Genomic DNA, 21,831 nt, shown 5'->3' with positions numbered 1-21,831 from the left:
TAACTGCTATAAAATGAATGCAGTATATACATCAATCACTTTCAGTCAGATAAATTCAGACAGACATCTTAAATATATATCCACAGAAGAGTGTACTTGATGTCAGAGTAACGAGACAGTTGCAGAACTCACACCCTGTAACAAATTAAAATGTGGTGTCCTTTTTTTTATTTTTTTGACAGATAACTACTTAATCATAACGTCATAAATATTGATGCTGAGATGAGCAGAGGAGACCAAGTGTATAGGTAGACTGTATGAGAAGCTTTCTAAAGTATAATCATGTCTTTTTAGGGGCATTTTTTCCCAATCCTTTTATAAAGGCAAAAGTAATCACCCCAACATAATATAGCAGCTTTGGCTGCTAGATTAAATTCTGTTTGAAGTAATGGCATAAGCTATATCACTGAAGGAAATTTGTATCTTCCTAAAGAAAAGTTGCTTGGAAGGTTTGCTTGTGACATTCTGCATATTTTCCGGGTAGACATATCCTAAGAACCAAATTCAATGGTGCAGGTCCATTTCTAATCGAAGAGATTGTAGAGTATATAGATCCTTCCTATATTAATATATATATAAGCTACTTCTTTTCTTATACTGCTGTATTCACAGAAGAAGAAACACTCTTGTTCGCACCTGAAAAACCTGCATTTAGTCTGTTTGCATATGAATGCTAGTTCTTGCCTAACCAAACACTATTTGTGGGAGTCTGGTGGCTCTCTGCCTTTTGAGCTTACCAAACAGGTTTGCCACATCTGATTTATTAAATATTTGCTGTTAAAAGGAAAATTACTCTTAAAAAATCACTGCTTGAGTTGAAAATACAGGTTTCAAGTTGTTCAGTAGAAAAGCCAGACACTGTGAGTCAGTCGGTGTGTGCAATGCTTTAATTTCTCTAATAAGACAGCATAATGGCCCATTATTGTTTTTACATGCCACCTTACTGTGCTCTTTGAACAAATTTTCTGTCAAATTTTCTTTTAGCCTCCATATATTTCATTTGTATTGACCCTAGGCCCTTTCAAAACATTATGTTAGAGAAATGTTAAAGTGTTTCACTAAAAGTGTTCAAAGCCATTTAGAGCCTTCCAGTAAATATGTACTTATTCTGCTGTCCATTAAGGGTATTATATGGAAGAGTATGTATGTATGAATATGAATATGTATATGAATATGAATGTGTGTATTATATGTAGATATGGATATATATACACACAGACAAAGAAATGGTAGAATTCTAAATGCTTATTATTAAAAAAATATATTATATATACAGAAGCACTTTAAAAATTCCCAGTAAAGCAGATAGATAGATTAGCTAGATCAAAAGTAGCTTCTGTAGCTGATAGTCCTTAAGTCTTCTAGAGTTTGCTTCTTGTTTAGAAGATATTTCCATTACTGTTTGCAGTGAAGGCATTATGCAACTTGAACATCCATAAAAACTGGAAGCCTGTGAATGTACCATTAGTTCAAGACCATGAGAGCTTACTAAAGACTCTATGCCAACACTGAAACAATTTCTGTCCATTCGTTGTATAGGGACCCGGGATTTGGGATTCGGCACTTCTAACATGAGTTACATGGGGGGTGATCTGAGTTCACATACTATAACAGTCACTATACTAGAAAGTAGCTCTAATGGAAGTCAGAATACAGGGTTGCTTGGAACTGTCAGGGCCACAGAGTTTAAACATCTGTAATAATCAAAAGTGTTATAAAAGTCCTCATTTGCTCCATCTCAAAAGTAGTCAGATCTCTCCCACAGACTAACACTCGTATCAGCTTAGTCTCCAAGGACTTTTGTTCTTCTGAGTGTTAAGAAGCATTTCCTAATTTTCATTCAAAATTTATGCATGGACACTTTATGCTTGTTTATTCTTATGCACATGTTAGCTTTTAGCTTAAATAGCTCTTCACCTTTCCCTGGCTGCTTTTATCCTGATGTGTTTATTGACTGATGTCCTATCCCCTCTCAGTCTTTGTTTTGCTAATCTAAGAATACCATGAGCTTGCAGTCCTTTCTCAAGACGTGATCTTTCCCTTCTCTAGCTGTACTTAATAGCTCTTTTCCAAACTGACTTCAATTTGAAAGTCCATAGTGTAAGACCAGAATTATATATAGTGTTCGAAGGTAAAGCCTCAACATATTTTGTTCAGTAGTATAAATGTTTATCTATTATCTTCATGAATATTTCTCTAGTATAAGGTTTCCTCATTGTTCTTCTCAAACACATATAAGGAATCGTTTTGTACTTTGTGTGTTCAAAACATGAAATTTCAGAGAGAAAACAAGCCTAAATGTTTTCAAGAGTCATGAATGATCTTGGGAGGGGAAAGAAGGAAAAACTATTGTGCGTCTCCTGCTACAATGTATTAAATCATTTTTAAAGTGTTTTGGGACATTCAAGACATTGTGGAACAAAGGTGTTACATGAATGTCTGTAATTATCATTAGTGGAAAACAAATGATAATTACAGACATGAACAAGAAAGGTAGAGACTGATGACTGATGGAAATACATAACTAATTGCAGTGCATAGCGAAGAAGCAATAGGAAAGAGAAGAGAGCTATGACAAGATCATGCAGTTATATAAAATAACTATTACACACCTTAGCACTTTTAAAGTCTTTCAAAGCATGAATACAAATACATGATTTCTGTTTGAAACTTTTTAGTCAAAAAGTGCAAAAGTGCTGATAATGATATTTTGGAGGAAATTTTGCTCTTCAATTTTCTATTTTGAAATAGAAATTAAAAGCTGGAGAGGGGAAGGGAAATGTTTTTTGGTATTTCAGTTCCTGTTCATCACATTTTCCCTATCACTACCTTCATCTCTCTTCCCATCTTTTAGCAGATGCAAAGCAGAAAAGAAAAAAATATATATTCACACTGAAACCCCAAATTTTGATATTTTTACATTTTTCTGCAGTAATTTTTATTAGAAAATGACCATGTATTTTAATGAGAAATTTTAAGTTCTGTTAATCTGAAAAAAAAGGAATGTACTCCCTTTAACTGTCTTGAACATCCATCTGCTCAGTTGTCCACACCTATATACCTCTTATTTCCAGACAGTACAAAGTTTCATATCGTTTCCTGTTGTTCTAAAATACAAACCAAGCAAACAAAGAAAAAACATAAGATGTTGCTAGAATTGGAATGAGATTTTTGACCTTCAAATTAATCAAATTAATCTGATTTGTGTCAGTACCGACGAGCCACTCAGTGGTCCAGGTCCTAGTTGTGCTAGGCATTGTATGAACACATGCATGAAGCAAGAGTTCCTGTTTGAGCAAATCAAGTCTCTAACTATGCAAAAAAGAGACATTAGGTACATGCAGGCTGGGAGAGGGAAGGAAGGGAGGTGTACTGAGAGCAAAGAAAAAATCACAACCCTGGTCAGTGTAAAAGGAGAAGGGGGGGTTCCACTAATGACTTTTTATAGGCAGCAAAAGGAAACAGTAAGGATTAGTGCAGAAGGACAATCAGGTGATTTTGGTAATGTTTTTGGGGAAGCACTAAGCAGCAGAGACTATCACAGAGCAATGTACACATGTATTTTCCAGAAAATATAGGGAGGAGAATATGGAGGCCAAATAGAGATGGAATTGACATCTCAGTAGCAAACAAGAAAGACTGAGCAGGCACACACCCCAGAGAACCTCCAATGTCAAAGTGCATGATCTCTGTCCAGGGTGAATTAATAGGAAGTTGCATATAGAGGACTGCCATTATCAAAGCAATGAACTACGAAAATGATGTTTTGCCAAAGTTCTTTGAATATGATGAGAACCTGAATGAAAGCTTAAGTAGTGTAGCTGTATAGGAAAAGATACATCTCGTGATTTAAAGTAGATGTGCTGAAAGTTGAGTGTAGCTTGGATTTGACTATAGAGAAAGATGGCTGAGTCAAATATAACTTTCAAGTTTGAGGGCTTTCAGTGATGAGGGAGACAATGATGACACTCAGAAAAATTGAAAGGAGGAAGAGGAAAGAAAAGGGAGAAAAATTATTTTATGCTTAATTTTTGTCACCTTGACCTTATATTTCAAAAAATGAGCCTTACATTCAGGGAGACAGACCAAGATTTTGTTTGGACAGGAGGTGACAAATCTTTAAAGCAGAGCTAGATCTGCGAGGGAAGTATTTTCACACAGACAAATACCATCATGTGAAAAAGAATGTACTCATATATGAAGATGATATATTGAAAAGCAGTGCTCTGAAAATATTCTTCAGGGCACAGTGGACAATTAAGTGCATGTAAAGTCTTCATTCAGAGTTGTGGCAAAAAGGATTAATGGTATTTTGTAGTCTGCCAGGGTTTAGAAAAGTAACTTTATTTTGGTACATACAATCAATAAGACTTATATTGCAGTCTATGTACAGTTTTGCTATCCACATTAAAAAAAAAAAAAGTTAGAATGAAATGGATACAATGTACCCCTGCTGCTCCCTCTCCGAAGAGACAATAGGAAATGACAAAATGAATATAATTAAAATATATTTGATCTGATTTTGAATTTATTCCTACTTTGGGTTGGGGGTTGGATTAGGAGACCTCCAGAGTTGCTCCCAACATAAACTGTTCTATGATTCTATGATAATGATATTTTCATAAAATAACAGGCACTAAAGGGCATAACAACAGCTATTTGACACATTCAAAACAGAAAGCAGACACGTTTTTCATATGAAGAGAACTAGCTATCAGAACAAAAAGAATAAAAATGCTGTGAAGAAAAATGCTGGATTCTCCTTTTCTTGATACCTTGAATTCAAAGTTGCATGCACTCTTGCAAAGCACAAGTTCTGCTTTACTCATATACAAGCGACTGGGCTCCATACAAGGATAACTAGATGAAATGCAATGTCCTGTCGTTCGGAGGGGGTCAAAGTAGATGAACTAACAGTCTCCTCTGGCTTTTTACTCCATGAATATTTGAATTGTATTAATCTCATTCTGCCCGATACTGATAAAGTCTATTTTTAAGCAAGTTGTTCCTTCCTCAAAATTGTTTTGTTTCGTCTACCATGATCTAAAACAATTCTCTATGAAGTGACAGATTGCACATGAAAACATAACAGTCTCATGATTTCATCTGACGGCACTAAATGTATGAGAAGGTTCAGTTCCCGAAGGAATTACTCAATTGTAAGGATTAAGGGTTGAATGATACCTTAGCATGGCCTTTAATTTTGGGCCCAAAAGTAAGTGGAGAAGCAAGACTGACACAACTCATTGTGTGTGAATGAACCTCTTTCAGATCTCAGATACTTATGTATAAAATAAACATCTTTTCATACATATTGGAGTCACACCCTAACTTATTATTTCCTTCCACAACAATTTAACATGGAAAGAAAAGACTATAGAGATGATTCTTTTTTCCATTTTGTTTTCTTTTCATTTCTCTTAAGAATAAAAGGAGATTAAAAATAAAATACTGATATCTCAGATAGTTAAAGTTAAATATTCTGGTTTAGTGCCTCAAAGCTGCCTGAAGGGATTTCAACTCCTGTTTTCTATTAATTTTAAGGCAAATAAATGACTCAGCCTCACTTTTTAAGGAATGCTATATCTTAACCAGCACATCAAAACACCATCTCTTCAGGATAGCTTTATTAAATATAACCACTCTCTTATCTTCTTTTCTTATTCTTTTTCATCACGTAATAGCCTGCTAATGTGTTAAATACCTTCATCATCGCCTTGAGTCTAGATAATAATTAACAGACTGATAAAACTTTCTGATCAGTGTTTAAATAATTTTAAAATGATTACACAAAATGGAATTTCTTTTTGTACAATATAACAGAAAATAACTCTAGGTGTTAGCAAGCTGCCCTTTAGGACCAGAAATATTTGTGAATTCTAAGTGTAAAACTATTAACTAGATGATCCTTGATCCCTGACATGAGCTGCCATCCGCAGCCCAGTGGTTGCCTGCTCTTTCCCCTGTGGGAACCACAGTCTTAAGAAGATTACACTACACAAATAACAATCAGCTCGGATAGAGGACGAAACAGGAGAGAGTCCATTAAACCTTTCACATCATTACAAGCCTCATTGTTTTGCAGATGAGCGACATAAAGCAGAACATATGCAGGAGACCTCTTACCGACTCTCTGGATACCAGGGATTTCAACTATCTGAACCTAGCTGATTGCGGGTAAATGAATAAAGAACCTTGAGATAATCCTTCCTTTTTGCCAGAAAGGCACCGTGCTTAAATACCAGATAATGAAAAAAATGTTCTGTTTTACTTTATCATATTCTTGATTCTCTGTTTTCTATGTACTGCCCTGTAATTGCTATGGTCACTGCTTTTTGCCATCTGCTCATATTAGGAGGCGAAAATGGCATTTTGGAAGGAATCTTATTAAGCAGGAAAAAAAACTTTGTAAGTAGTCTTCATGCAGTATCTGATTTAAGGCACAGGTCATCTCTGGAAAGGTTATTTTTCATAGGGACCTGGAGTCCTGAAGTTATCAATTTCCATGGCTGTATGTCACAACAAGGCATAAAAGGTGATTTATTCAAAACTTAACTGGCTGGTTTATCTTTGTAATGTGCCCCTACAAAAGTTATTTTTCATTTTCTATGCTGGGTGACTAAGTTGATCATATTTCATTTTTGTATATTTAATATTCATTTTTATGTGATGATTTTTTTTCAGTATTATTTTCCTCAAATGTCAAAATGCTGACTTGTTTATTTGATTTTTGAGTTATTGCTATAATAGCAGGAAGCTCTAAATATAGATCAGAACATCAGTATGCTGGTGTTTTAGGTGTCTCATTTAATGACAACATGCATACATGCAACTAATAGCTTGCTTAGTACCAGAATTCCTCCTTAAAGAAAAAAAAAATACAGAAAGCAGAAAAAGAAAATAGCAGAAAAAATAACATATAAGCTCCCACAGTTTTTCGGGTATATGTTACTATTTTTAACAAAGGGATTATATAATATTTTTCCAGTCTAGCATAAACTAAGTAACTAAAATAAATCAGGAATCAACAGATTCTTGATGTGCTACAATGTGGAAGACATTGATGTCTATTACTTTTAATTTTTCTGATCACATAAACACTTGTTAATTTAGTAGCTTTTTTTTTAACACTGCATGTGTTAGTCTATTACACTATTAATGATCCTAGTTAATATTTATTACTGGTATGTATATCTTGCATTTATATGTCCCTCTTCTCTGTAGGATCCCAAAACATTGGACAATGCAAGGCTTTTTTGTGTATCTTCTCAGGTTTGAACGAAAGTACTCCCAATTGGAATTTTGATCCTAATAGTTTAGGTTCTCTTAATGCAGCTCTCTGACTTTAACAGGACCACAAATAGCCTCAAATAGCATTACTAGTGACTCCCAATTCAGGATCCCGATACTTCCTATGAAATAAATGATATGTGAATGAGGCTGTTTTTGTATGTTTAATGAAAAGGGGGGGAAAAAAGTCTCACACTGAGTATATGCATGAAATTCTTCACAGGCTTTACATACCCACTGAATATTATACCTTACTTATTCAGCCTAAATGTTAGGAGGTAATGATGGGTGAAACTGGAAAGGTTGATTGGTTTAGTTAAGACTTGCAAAGAGGACAGTGATGCTTAACCAAAGAAAACAGTCAAAACCCAGGATCCATGAAGCTGATTTTCATAAGAAAAATATAATGATAAAAAAGTACTTCCATGTGCATCCAGACTAAAAAAAATAAAATAAAAAGAACTTGGGAAAAAATTAACAGAAACTCAAAAAAGATTTGATGTGAACCCTTTGCCTTTCAAAATGAGTTCTAGGGTTGATTATTACTTCTATTCATTATAGGTCACATACCTATAACAGAGAGGGATTTGTTTTTTCCCTGAACAATGGGAGCCCTGTAAAGCAAAGAAATAATAGGCATTTAGAGCATGAACTAATGTGTAGCTCAGATGTGTCTGGAACAAAACATAGCAGGAGCATATCTTAGGTAGGAAGTAGATAGATAGAAACTAGTTGGGTCCATTCATTTTTCCTTTGACGTTTCTCATAAATCCATTTAATTCCCTTCCTGTACTCTGCAAAGAAGATAACATCCTTCCATGGTTCTAATCATAAAACCTTCTCTTGTCATGGAACTGTTCAATTGTTTTCCATCAGTCCTTGTGGATCTATTCACTTTCTCTTCTACTTTCCTCTTGCACAATCCGGTGTGTGTGGGCAAACTTTGCTTATAAAAAGCCTGAGATTAGAAATAAGGAGCTATTGCAACTTCTTGCTCAAAACCAAGAAGAATTAATCCCCGAGGAGCTGAAGGAAGCTTACTCAGAACGTGTTTGTATTTTGCTTGGCTCCTTTGGGTCCCATTAGTCCCTCACTTCCATAATCCCAAGTACCAATTCATTTCACTTACTCTCACCTTTCCCCATGGCCCTATTACACACAATACCATGATGAAATGATTTTATTCTTTTTTTTTTCTCCTCCTTCTATGAAACTTTATTGATATAATAAATAAAACACAATTTTCTGATGTATTTGCAACATAAATAAGCTCCTACACTACAGATAGCAAATTCATTCATATCATATAAATATTTTATACAAAGACAACTCCTAGAAATATAATAAATAACTTGAACATATCAATAATGATGTCATAATAAATGCACCTTGTCGCGTGAAAGGGAGGGACGGAAGGCCCTTCCTTATCTTTATAATTTACGTTTGCCTGCCAGAGCCCCCCTGTTTGAGGACTTTCCCTGGGTCAGTTTCGCAAAGTAAAAAGAATCTGTGTAATTTACATTTGCCTGCCAGAGCCCCCCTGTTTGAGGACTTTCCCTGAGACAGTTTCGCAAAGTAAAAAAGAATAAGATTTTATTAAAGCGACAGATACAACAGGTTCGGAATTGCCGTTGATAAATGCACTTGCTGCTACAAATTTTCTTTCCATGAGCTCAAACTAACAATTAAGCGCTTTCAATAATAATATATTTTCCCGGGTAACGTCCAACGTTTGTCGGAGGCGCAAGTCTTACCAAAGAGGCGTCCCTGTTTGGGGGAGGGGAGAAGGAGGCTCGCTCATCAGCAATCTCCGGTGAACAGGTCGGCGGTTCAGTTTTCTTCCCTTCCAAAAACTTTAGTGAGCTATCCTCTGTTTTATAGTTGCTGAAGGTGGGATGTGGAAGTGCGGCAGACATACTTCATTGGCCGGATTGCCATTTGCGCAGTTGTTGGGGGTATGCCCCCCTTATTTACATATCGTTATGCAGCAAAGGGCGTGATTTTTAATATGGTAAGCAGGGATAATGAGGCTGGGGGTACTATAGGTCAACAGTTAGTCTGTGAGCAGCAATTATTTTTTGGGATGCAACCCTTTGTGGTCAGGGGAGGACCGTGATACCTCCGTATCGCTCCCTCCTCCGCCGTGCAGCTGGAACAAACTGTCTGGCCTTCACCAGCTAGTTCGTTACTCATGTTGCAAAAGGGTGATGTGCTTTGGCTGCCACGTACTGTTTTTCCCGTGTGCCCCCTTATCTTTCTCCCTGAATTCTCTCTTGTTCCCACATCATTCACCCCGTGGCTGCTGCCACTTTCACATCCCACTCTCAGTCACAGGTGTATCGATAACTTGTTGGAGGGGTGATGCGTATGTGTCTGGACTGACCTCCACTAATGGGGTATAGGAAGTGGTGAGTGGACGCAACTCTAGGGCACGGCTTATGAAGGTTTTTAGGCAGCTAACAGTAATGCATAGTAATATTACCACAATGATAATGATAACCCCAGTCTGTAACAAGCTTTGGATCCATCCGGTGACACTGAGTCCAAACCAGCCGAACAGTTTCGACAGCCAGCTGTTGTTCATCGACTCTCGGAGCTCGCGAGTATCTTTGGCCACCTGTCGTATGGTTTCTAGTTGGGTGTTGAGGTCCTGTGTGACGTTTGGGATGTAAACACAGCAGTCCGTGCTTGAGAGATTGAGGTAGCCACACAGTCCATTTTGGTGCAGTAACATCAGGTCCAGTGCCATGCGATTCTGGAGAGCCATCTTAGTCGTAGCTTGCAATTGTGTGTTGATCAAGGACAAGCTGTCTCGCGTGGCGTTGGCTAAAAGTTCTACCTGGTAGGCTAATTTACTTATCCACAACTGCGTTCGTACTGTAGCGGACCCAAATCCCCAAAATCCTTCCATTCCCCATGCTATTCGGACGGCTGCTCCTGGGTCCTGCCACCCCTCAACCTTACCTCCCAGCTCCCTTCTTGTGCGAGCAAACCAGTGGGGCTGGACTGGGGTCCTCTTCCATACAGGGCACAAAGTGGGGATGCCTAGTGTACATTGGGGGTTAGGTAGTCTAGCAGATAAGGTAGTATACATGTGACCATCACTACAGGCCCAAATTAGGCCTGCTGGTGCATCGCCGGAGGTGATGCGGCAGTCGTTGTGGGGTGCGAATTCTGATCCTACGTATGCATAGGGCACGCTGTGGTTTCGGCACAGGCAGCCCATTTTTAGGGTCGTGTAAACTGACCAGTAATACTGTACCCACTTGTATTGTTCCCAGTTGGAGCAATTTATCACCGTTCGGCAAGACCACAGTGTTGATCCATTTGATGTGGGAATAAAAGGGGACCCATGATCAAAGGGTATGAAGCCCCTATCAGGATCGGACCAAGAGCAACTATAAGGACAATTTGCAGCCAGTGTAGCATCGTGGCATTGTTTTGGACATCCCTGGCCCATTCCATCGTCCCATTGTATGCACCAGGACGTGTTTACAGGCTGGGTATATTGCAGGATGTTGGCTGCACGTCCCCAAGACCATGAATTTAAAGCACCCCAAGGCAATGCACTACAGCGTGTAGTCCATCCGCCTGGGTTCCAGATCATTGAGCCATTAGGCTCCTCTGTGTAGTTCCAACTAAGGGTGCAGTCAGTTTTGGAAATTGTTGAGAAATTGAAAGCTCCAGTTGGTGTTACAGTTAGTGGTGCCTGATGTGGGGCATGCGGATTTACAAATGGTATGGGTCCACTTTGATTCCAGAGATGTAATAGACTGGTTTCTATATCCGTTGGAATTATTCCCATAGGCAGGGGATCCTCAACTGATTTGGGTAGGGGCAGGCAAGCAGTGATGCTGGACTCGTTAAGCATTGCTGCAAAGCCCCTTATCAAGGCTAAAATCAGATTACCATTCAAATCATGAGGGAACTGATTGCGACAAGTTCTTGTACTGTTCTGCCAATTATTCTCTCGGTTTACACATGTGATTATCATTATACCTATTAAGCATATACGTGTTAAACTCAAGAATATTTTCTCGGCGCGGCCTATATATAACATTAGGTTCATGTTGACAGTGGGTTACAAGCGACAGTGCAAGCTAGGCTTTGATTACAATTTTGGCCTACAGACAATTATAAGCGTTAGAGATACAATTACCCAGCAACAAACAATTAGTAATCCTCGGGGGCACTCCCAGTCAGTGTAAGGGAGTCCTTGATCCCAGGTGCAATTTCCCGGCATGTGGAATACCTGTGGAAACAAAGAAAAGATGCTCGGTTGTCGTCCAACCGGCGAAATTTATGTTAGAAGGTGGGTACTATCCATCTAGTACTGATCCGATGTCTTTTCCCGGAACTGTCTTTTGCTTCCCAGGCATAAAGGTTTTTGGGGGTTGTTAGTACCATTGCTACAGTTCCAATTTGGGGCATTCTGACCAGCACAGGCCGTCCTGCATAGAAGCCAGTCGGGTGCTGCCTATATCTTTTTGCAATTTAGATACCTTGATATTGCCTTCTGTGATGGGCATAATTTCACTGATACCTTCCAGGTAGGCATACCACTTACGGACTGTGGGTTTTTGAGCAATGCCCGCAGGGGGTGCCATACCCTTGTGAACTACATCTAGGAGACGGAAAGGTCCCCGGATGATCACACTTTGTTCTCTCCTTATTTGTTCTGCTCGTCTTATTGCTCGTACCAGTGACAATAAGCCTTTCTCGAGGTCTGAGTATCTCGTTTCGGTATCATTGAAAGAGTGGGAACTAAACTCCAGTGGTCTCTCTGGACCTTCAGGTCCCCTTTGCCATAAGTTACAGTGGGAACCGTGTTCGCTGAACCCCCATTCCACATGGATAGGGTCAGTTGGGTGTATAGGACCTAGCTGTTGGAATAGCCTCAACTCCCTTGTCAGTAAGTTTAGGGCGTTTGTGTGTTGTTCTGTCCATTCCCACAGTTTCCTTTTTTTAATTAGGTTATACAAAGGACGGGCAACAATAGAGAAACCTGGGATATGCTTGCACCAGTAGCCAATAGTTCCCAAAACCTGTTGTAGTTCTTTTACATTAGATGGGTTCTGTCCCTGTTCTATCTTCTCCAAGGTATCTGGGGGAACAGAGGCAGCTCCCTTAATCCACCAAACTCCTAAGAATTTAACCTCCTGTGCAGGCCCCTGGCACTTGGATGGGGGAATGTCCAGTCCTAAAGCCTCCAACCTATCTTTCACATTCGTCACTGTCTGTTCCACCTTGGCGGGGTCTTCCCCCCCTATCAGTATATCATCAATGTATTGGTATATGGTGATTCCTTTGGGGATGGGAATGTCAGTTAGGGCCTTTGCCAGGGCGTTGTGGGCAATAGTGGGAGAGTGCTTATACCCCTGGGGTAGTCGGTTAAATGTATACTGCACTCCCTTCCAGGTGAAGGCGAACTGGGCCTTGTCCTGGTCCTGAAGTGGGATCATGAAAAACATATCCTTTACGTCTAGGGTCGCCATCCATGAATGGGAGGCTCCTTGGATCTGGGTTACCAGTTCCGCGATATTTGGTACAGCAGCAGTTAAAGGTGCAGTGTTAGCATTTAATCGCCTATAGTCAATTGTGAGTCGCCACTGCCCATTCAGCTTCCTTACCGGCCAGACAGGGGAATTATAAGGGGAGTGCATACGAGTGATAATACCCCTGCTTTCTAAATCCATTACCACCCCGTCAATTCCTGCCTGTGCTGCTGCAGGTAGGGGGTATTGTCTTACATTGGTAATTCCCGAGGGAGGTAAGGACATGGATGTGTCCAATAGATTTATGGCCTTAGGCTGGTTGTCATTATCCAGCTGTGCTGCTTCATCTCCTCCCCGCACAGCAAAACTCCAGACTGACCCGTCAGGGAGTTTCCAAGTCCTGCCGTACAACAAATCATACCCTAGAATGTTAATATTAGCAGCACCAACCAGTACCTCGGCATGGGTTAATCTCCGCTCACCCGGGAGCCACAATGTAATCTTTGCTGTAGGGCACTCTCTTATATTCCCGTCAATACCAGTAAATTTCATTCTACGGCGGCCACATTTAAGATCCAGGTGTTTTGCTGTCTCTTTGGTGATTACAGACATCTGTGCCCCTGTATCAATGAGGAAGTTCACAAAAATTTTCCTAGGCCCTAGGGGAATGGCAATGACAGGGTCACGGTGTTTATCAGGGAGCCACTGTATAGCTAGCACCCGCCGGGCAGGGTGGCTCACTGCCCTCCCTGGGGATGCGAGGTTTTTGGTGTGGCATCTGGTAAGTCAATCAGGTCCTGTTGCGGGGCTGAGTCATGCCTTATGGGCAGGGCCCCCCCGCTCACATCAATCCTTCGGCCCAGAGATTGTACCAGAGCCTGAAGGTCAGCCGTGGGGGTGCTGTGCAGTAACTGCCACGGTACTCCCAGTGCCAGTGCTCTGCGCCAGAGGTCATTACGCTCCTTGTCAAATTTCTGGTGGGGTTCAGGCCGCAAATTGCTAGCCTGTACCTGACGGACCCACCATGGAGGTTCAGTCGGTTCTCCGGGCTTAGTTCCAATCCAGCCCATACGGCGTCCGTAACTTATTATTTCTTGCACAAATTCATTCCAGGTGGTCACATGAGCCTGATCTCGCGGGGGCTGCGCAGCAGCTGCGCCAGCGTTCATTGTGCGAGCGGTTTGTATGCGATCCTGAGCATTGGCCACATAAGTTTTCAGGCTATCAGGGAGACCGCGGATAAGGGGGGTTAACCTTGCTGGATCAATTGGAGCTAGCATGGGAGATCTCCTTAACGCCTCCCTCTCATACATTGCCTGTATGCAGGCTGCCTTCTGCGCAGACGCAGCAAGGTCTGAGAAGCCAGAAGTCTTGATAACGAGGGGGTCCCCTCGCTCCTGCGGGTCTATGCCACCGGCCCAATAGACAGCTCGGGCGGTTAATGAATAATTCTGGTCGCCCAGAGGGGTGGTTAGAAATACTCCGGGGCCCCAGTAGCCCTCTGCCTCTCCTTCACTCAGCAAGATACGATCTCCCCCCGTGAGGGAGACTCGCCATACATATTCGGTCTCAGATTCTTCCGGCCGTCTAGAGTACTTTTCTTGCAGCTTGGCCAATTCTGCCGGGGACCAAGGGATTGAGCGTACAGTAGTACGAATGTTATCCTCTCCCTCAGCTGCAACCTCAGTTTTAATCAGTGGTCGTACTGGCACAGGCTCTGGGGTGGGAGTACAGCAATCGGAGCTTTCCAGAAAATCGTCATTATCGTCATTGTCATACCAGATATCCCCATCCCAGGTCTCAGGGTCAGCGCAGCGTACTAGTTTACGAATTTGCTGGGCTGAGACTGTGGATGGCATTTGGTTTAGGAGTAAGTCTAATTTTGCCTGCAGCTGCTTCTCTCGCCTTTCTGCTGCAGCTAGCAGCATTTTCATCTCCCTAACTTCTGTCTTTAAGTTCTGGTTTTCAACTGTGAGACCATTTACTTGTGTCCCCAACTTTTCTCGATTCTCTTTTTCAAAGGCTAGTGAGGTTTCCAGCACCTCATTAGCTGATTTTAAAGCGGCATATTCTGCGTCTGCAACTTTTTCGGGGGGAGGGGACTCTTTATATTCTTTCTGCGCGCAAGATAAGCAAGCCCCCAATACCGCACAAACAATTCCTTTTCCTTTACCTTTCCTGATCTTTTGCTGGCTTCTACACTGCTCTATTCGCTCTACCACTTTATCTTCATCTTTCCAAAATTTATGGGCCCATTCTTTCCCTGCTTGGGATGGTGCACACTTATATTTATGCAGCAGTTTATCCATGGCAATCCTGCCGACTACGCCAATTTACTGTCGCGTGAAAGGGAGGGACGGAAGGCCCTTCCTTATCTTTATAATTTACGTTTGCCTGCCAGAGCCCCCCTGTTTGAGGACTTTCCCTGGGTCAGTTTCGCAAAGTAAAAAGAATCTGTGTAATTTACATTTGCCTGCCAGAGCCCCCCTGTTTGAGGACTTTCCCTGAGACAGTTTCGCAAAGTAAAAAAGAATAAGATTTTATTAAAGCGACAGATACAACAGGTTCGGAATTGCCGTTGATAAATGCACTTGCTGCTACAAATTTTCTTTCCATGAGCTCAAACTAACAATTAAGCGCTTTCAATAATAATATATTTTCCCGGGTAACGTCCAACGTTTGTCGGAGGCGCAAGTCTTACCAAAGAGGCGTCCCTGTTTGGGGGAGGGGAGAAGGAGGCTCGCTCATCAGCAATCTCCGGTGAACAGGTCGGCGGTTCAGTTTTCTTCCCTTCCAAAAACTTTAGTGAGCTATCCTCTGTTTTATAGTTGCTGAAGGTGGGATGTGGAAGTGCGGCAGACATACTTCATTGGCCGGATTGCCATTTGCGCAGTTGTTGGGGGTATGCCCCCCTTATTTACATATCGTTATGCAGCAAAGGGCGTGATTTTTAATATGGTAAGCAGGGATAATGAGGCTGGGGGTACTATAGGTCAACAGTTAGTCTGTGAGCAGCAATTATTTTTTGGGATGCAACCCTTTGTGGTCAGGGGAGGACCGTGATACCTCCGTATCGCTCCCTCCTCCGCCGTGCAGCTGGAACAAACTGTCTGGCCTTCACCAGCTAGTTCGTTACTCATGTTGCAAAAGGGTGATGTGCTTTGGCTGCCACGTACTGTTTTTCCCGTGTGCCCCCTTATCTTTCTCCCTGAATTCTCTCTTGTTCCCACACACCTCCCACTGTAAATCAATCATATATTGGTTTAGATAGGCACAATCATTTATATTACTGTTTTCCTATTCATATCTCATTAAACAGTCCTAGCACTCTTTCTATATTAGATATATCAGTTATTATAATGAATGCCTCTTCAGATTATGGTGTGCCTTTTCAATTGTTAACATTTTTAAGGCAGTAGTTAGGCTCAGGTAAATGAACTTTCTTTTGCTATATACAGCTGCAAAGTTTTAAAATATACGTGTACAATACCTCAGCATCACTCATTGGCTGGGGTATATAAGAACATATAAGGGGCTTCCATCAGGCCTCTCACATGGTTCTTTTACACTCCTTATTCTTCATCAGTGAAGCCTCTTTTAAAGTTTGAGTTGCTTTACAGTCACTGTATTTATTATTTAAATGTCCATTGTTACTCAAGACACAGTTAAGAAATACTAATGCATGCACATGTTACAAATGTAAGTTAAACCAGAGCATTTGAGAATTAGAGGTTCTTAATGGCAATGGGAGGTTTGCTGGATGCTTATCAGTTAATGAGAGATCCTTGACCTGCTCTGTACGTTTATTACAGGCATTTATAAATGGACTTTTATATTCATTTTCTTAGATTTTTTTGAATTTCTAATATAATAAAAGCCACAAAGTCCATTCCAGGCCCGGTTAAAGGAAGTGTTCGCTCTTATGCAAAGGAGGACATAGAAAGTGGGGTTTAGTTCCCCCACCAGGGAGACAGCAGATACTTTGCTCCCCAGAAGCTCTCTGAATTCCCTAGTATGATTCAAAGCACACTTTTGCATAAATTAGGTCTTGTAGTTACAATCTGGCCCTCTCAGAAGTGGATGATTGTATGGCGTTTGTATGATGAATATTTTGTCAAAGAAGAAAAGGAAATTAAAAACAAAATACCCAAACTTTACATTTTTACCTTCTGAAAACTTGATACTAACAGTCTCCTTTTTGGCAATTCATTTAAGATCTTTGTGTCTTTGTTTCTAATTTGGAAATGGGGAAAAATATATTTATTTTGCTGAATAGGGGAAGGTTCAAAACCTATGACCAAGCTTATGCTGGCAAGTAGCTTACAAAGCCTTCACGCAAATCAAATCCATGCCAATTTTTGGACTGCAGAAAAGTGATGAAGGAAATAAGAAAGTATGTAAGAATGAGAGAAGAAATATAGGGTTCATCATTGGTTGGAGTTCTCAACCCACCTACAAAGTAGCCAAAATCATCCTTTCTCCTTTTTTTGTAACAACATATTTTTATGACTTCTCCACATTTTAGAGACTAACCGCTCCTCAAGTGGCCTAAATTAACACTTGTCCAGGCATCAAGCTATAGTCTACAGACCATCACTGAAGTAGGATACTACATCACCAAAAATAGCTTGCCCTATGTTGAGACTGAAGAGAGAGACAGATGGCATATAAAATCAGATCTGTGTGAATTTTCTGTCCTGAGACACATTTTGTATTATTTTTTTCTATTCCAATTTGGGATAGAAAGTCAAAATATTGCTATATAAAGTAATTCACAATGTAAAGAAAATAGGTGAGGTAAATTTAAAATTGTTTTTATGACTTTGTGACCAACTTGATCCAACTTGATATGAACAAGTCCTGATTCATTTTTACAAAACCATCTGTAATTATATTCTAAATCTGACCTTTTGATTTAACAACCATTTCAGCTCATTTCCTTGTGAAAGTTTAGAGGATGAAATTTTTAATGCTTTCTTTAGGCTTACATTTTCTTGAGGGTTCAGTGAATGCATTAAGCTGAATACTAAAGGTTCACAACACTCATCTCATTAATGCCTATTTGTTGCTGTGGCTCTATTATCCTTTAGTTTTGCCCATGTCTTTCTATGACATAGTGTAGCTTTAAAGACATAATCTTATCTGATACAAAGAGCTTACCTGCATAAATCCAGTTAAACCTAATGGAAATTTCCATCACACAGAAGAAACACTGGATAAATCAGATTAGCAAAATATTTTGATAAACCTCAACGCTTAGAAGTTTTGTTCCTATTATCTCGCAGTGGCTGGCTGTCAGTATTCTTTACCATATTCTGTTTCTAGATAATGACAAAGTACTGGTAGGTACAAATCTGAACACAGATCTAGGTCCACCTGAACTATGTACAGGCATGATTTTGAGTTATATACAAGCCAAAGTTGTTAAATCTGATTAGCTTCTATATTTCTGAATTTTTGGGTCTATATGAAGCTCTAAAATTGAACGTTATTGCATTAGTATATTCTATGGTTGTGTGAGTACTGTGGAAATGCTAGAACAAGGAAGTATACTACCCGAAGTCCTCCTTCTCCTTCAAAGAAGTGGAAGAATTTTTCATTTATTATAAGCTTCCCTTGAAGTGCCATGCTGACTTCGGTCTGTAAAGAAAGAAAGAATCAAAACTGAGTCCACATTTCCCTGATTCACATTCTTCCTTTAACGTGAGGTTTTAAAATATCCATTACAGTACCAGTATTATGATTTAGTACTTGCAGTATTATTGACTTTTCCAACAGCAACAACAAAATGCAGCAAATCATCCAAATGACATTCTGGAGAAACCAATTAGGAAATTAGGACAGAACGTTAATCTACTCTAACACTCAAACAGGACACACTTATCAATCCTTATCAGCTTGGGCTCTGTCTAACAACAAAAGCAAATATTTATCTAGATCACACTGGGCAGTAATTGCATCTAGGGCATCAACAAATCTAACTCACTGTTTTACCAGTTGATTTAAAGTAATCTGAGGTATAAGTTAATTTTTTGACAAGTTCATTGTCCTGCTCTATTTCTGATGACTATGAAGAAAGAGTATATTTGAACTGACTGTATTGAGTTGCTTATAAAAAAAAAGCACTTAGAATCAATTAATGAAGCATTTTTTTTATAAATAAGTATTCTTTCACCTGTTTGCATTAGTTTAAGTGTTAAGGCCAATGCTTTTTTTTAAGTACAAAAAATTCCTCATGATTTACTTCATTCATGTGGCATACGAAATGCTGAATATTTTTACTTAAAAGTTGGGGGAACAAGTATAAAAACAAACAAACAAAAAACAGAAAGCAAGTAGTTTAGTGCTCAAGGATCTCAGATTAAACAGTTTACATTTTTATATCTATTAACTCTCTATAGAACTTAAAAAAAAAAATCTTGAATTTCTAACAATTTGTACAGAAAGTCTCCAGAAAGGTTAGACTGGCAAAAAAATATGTTAGACTTACTCTTATACATCTGTACAAATGTCTTAATAGAGATTTATCATGCTTAGCAGATGAGCACATGGAAGGAATGGATGAAGTCTGACCCAACTATCTTCCTGTATATTCCTCTGGTACAGGAGTGATGCAGACTCCTAATGCTCCAGGAAGGTAGCAAACTGTTGCTTTTCTAGCACCAAGAAATAGTGACTCAAATTGCTTTGCACTGCAGCCATTCATCTCATCTATTTTTATCCATCTAAAATATATAGTCTAAAGTGTTCATCTAGGTTCCCTCTGTTGCTAGTGATGAGAGATGGACATACCTGGTTTAGATCAAAAGCAGTTAATGAATATCTGAGCTAGTTTAAACATTAAAAGGGGAGATACAAGTAGGGCAATATAAGTGTGGTATCAGTTTATGTGCTGCCAGTTACATTTGAAAAGTTATTCTGAAAGCCCAAGTATATGCTTAGGCACTCAGAAGTCCTTGCTGCTATGGCCACACTGCCTGAAGTGTCTGATACAGCTAATTAAGAACTATATATTTTTTTCTTTCTCTATGAGAACCAGTGATTTCAGTATTAGCCTACAAAGACAGCCTTAGAGACCAAAGTTTTCCAACTTCTATTTGTAACTTTTCTCCTGCCTATGGCTTTGTCTAGAGCCACACACCAGCTTTTAAAGAAACAGTGGCTAAAAAACAGAATTGTCTTTTTTTATTTTAATAAGCTTCTCTCTACTTCTTCTTTAGCATGGAGGTTTGGCAAAGGGGGAAAAGCTTTTGTTATTTTTTTGTGGACAATAAGCCATTATGATTAGAGTTGATTGACAATGAGTGATACAACACTTGCTTTTCATCCAATAGGTTCCTTGTTGCATGTTTAGGTACCTAAATTAACTTTAAAATAAGCGTAAGTTATTTTAGATAGCGAAAAGATTCTTAGGTATCTGGACTATGAAAGAAAAAAAAAAGGAAAAAGAAAAAACACAAAAGGAATTAGAAATCAAAAGTTCAATTCTGAAACAGCTGACCTTAGGTACCTTGCCTAATGGATCAGAGCTTTGAATTATATGTCTGTGCCGAATACACAGAAAGATCCAAGTATTTAATTACAGGATACATGAAAGTAAGTACTATGAACAAAGAACTGAGCTAATTACTAGAAAATGCTCATCATGTAAGCATATTTTAATTTCCACCCACTGCAGGTTATATTATATTATATTATATTATGTTATATTAGTATAATATATTAACCCACACCAAACTTGGCTCTGCCCATATTTCAATCCAGTGAAAGCTGCGTGGTTGAATCTGCACAATTCTGAATCCAGTCACATCAAGCCTGCCATTACATAACTTCATGTTATGGGCTTCAGAGCTTCAGGTCAGCTCTGAAAAACAGCTAAGGCACGTAACTGTGTGTTCAGTATGTCATGTAAATACTCCCAAAGAGCACTAGATGACTATGATTGGCTGCAGGGAGGCATCTCTATCCATTTATAATTCACAGGCAGGAGCTTTTACTGATATTAGATGCCCAAGCCAGCATTTTCTTACAAAATAACAATGCAAAAAGAAAAAAAAATGATAGTCTCTTACATAATTATCATAACATGGGGCTGATCCAACCATTCTGTTATGCATAAAGAAAAAAAATGCTTATCATGTCAGAAAAAGGTGATGGAGCAAGAACAGCTCTACATTACTGTGGGAAGTTATCAAAAAGGGAGACTAGGCTAACACTTTTATCTGGCTTTAGCTCAGCTCAGAGCATAAGCATGTGCATTCACTGTACCTTGAAGAGAAGACTCAGCAGATTCACTTGTGAATTTAGAGAGCAATTCTATAATTTTATACAAAGTGGAACAACTGCAGTGGGAAAAGGTTTGAGAAATATTTACCAGAGTATATCTGGTGATATGCTCCTTAGAGAACTTTCCTGGGAAGTAGAAGATCTGGATCTGAGAAGCTCCAGAAAAGGAGGATGGCCTTGCATCCATATTACCTACAACTCTAGTACAACTCTATGCTTTTGAGAGAGTCATCATCTCCCTTTGCAGTATACCCACAAAAGCTGATCTGGCAACTAGCGAGTCAGAATGTCTATGGGTTATTGCTCATCAGAAAGTTTGTCAGAAGAAAGATTAGTTAGTGAATCCCAACAAACATCATGTATGAGGTGGTCTCCCAGCTACTTCCCTTTGTCCGGAACTATATGTCCCCTCCACCATCTACAGTTATCTAAGGAATTATATTTTTAAAATACTTAATGCTTACATAGCAGTTGAGTATGAGATTTTAAAATTTGGACCTGAGCACCCAAATCCTCTAGTGAACCACAAAGCTCAGATCACAAAGGGTTTTGACATTTAGATTGAGCGCAGCTAACAGAGGCAGCGAACAGACGCAGCAGTTTGCGTAGCAGTGTTTGGGCTCTGACTAGAACTTGAGGATCTTGTTGGAAGTTGTGGGCTTCCTGAGGACCCCCGAGGAACTAGCAGGTGATTGCTGTGAACAGGAAAGGGGAAGCTAGGCAAGGACAACTGCAGGAGGCCTTGACTTCTCCTGGGAAA

The sequence above is a fragment of the Apteryx mantelli genome, chromosome 3 (genome assembly GCF_036417845.1).
Source record: "Apteryx mantelli isolate bAptMan1 chromosome 3, bAptMan1.hap1, whole genome shotgun sequence".
NCBI classification, from domain to species: domain Eukaryota; kingdom Metazoa; phylum Chordata; class Aves; order Apterygiformes; family Apterygidae; genus Apteryx; species Apteryx mantelli.
Note: the sequence above shows the minus strand (reverse complement) of the source record.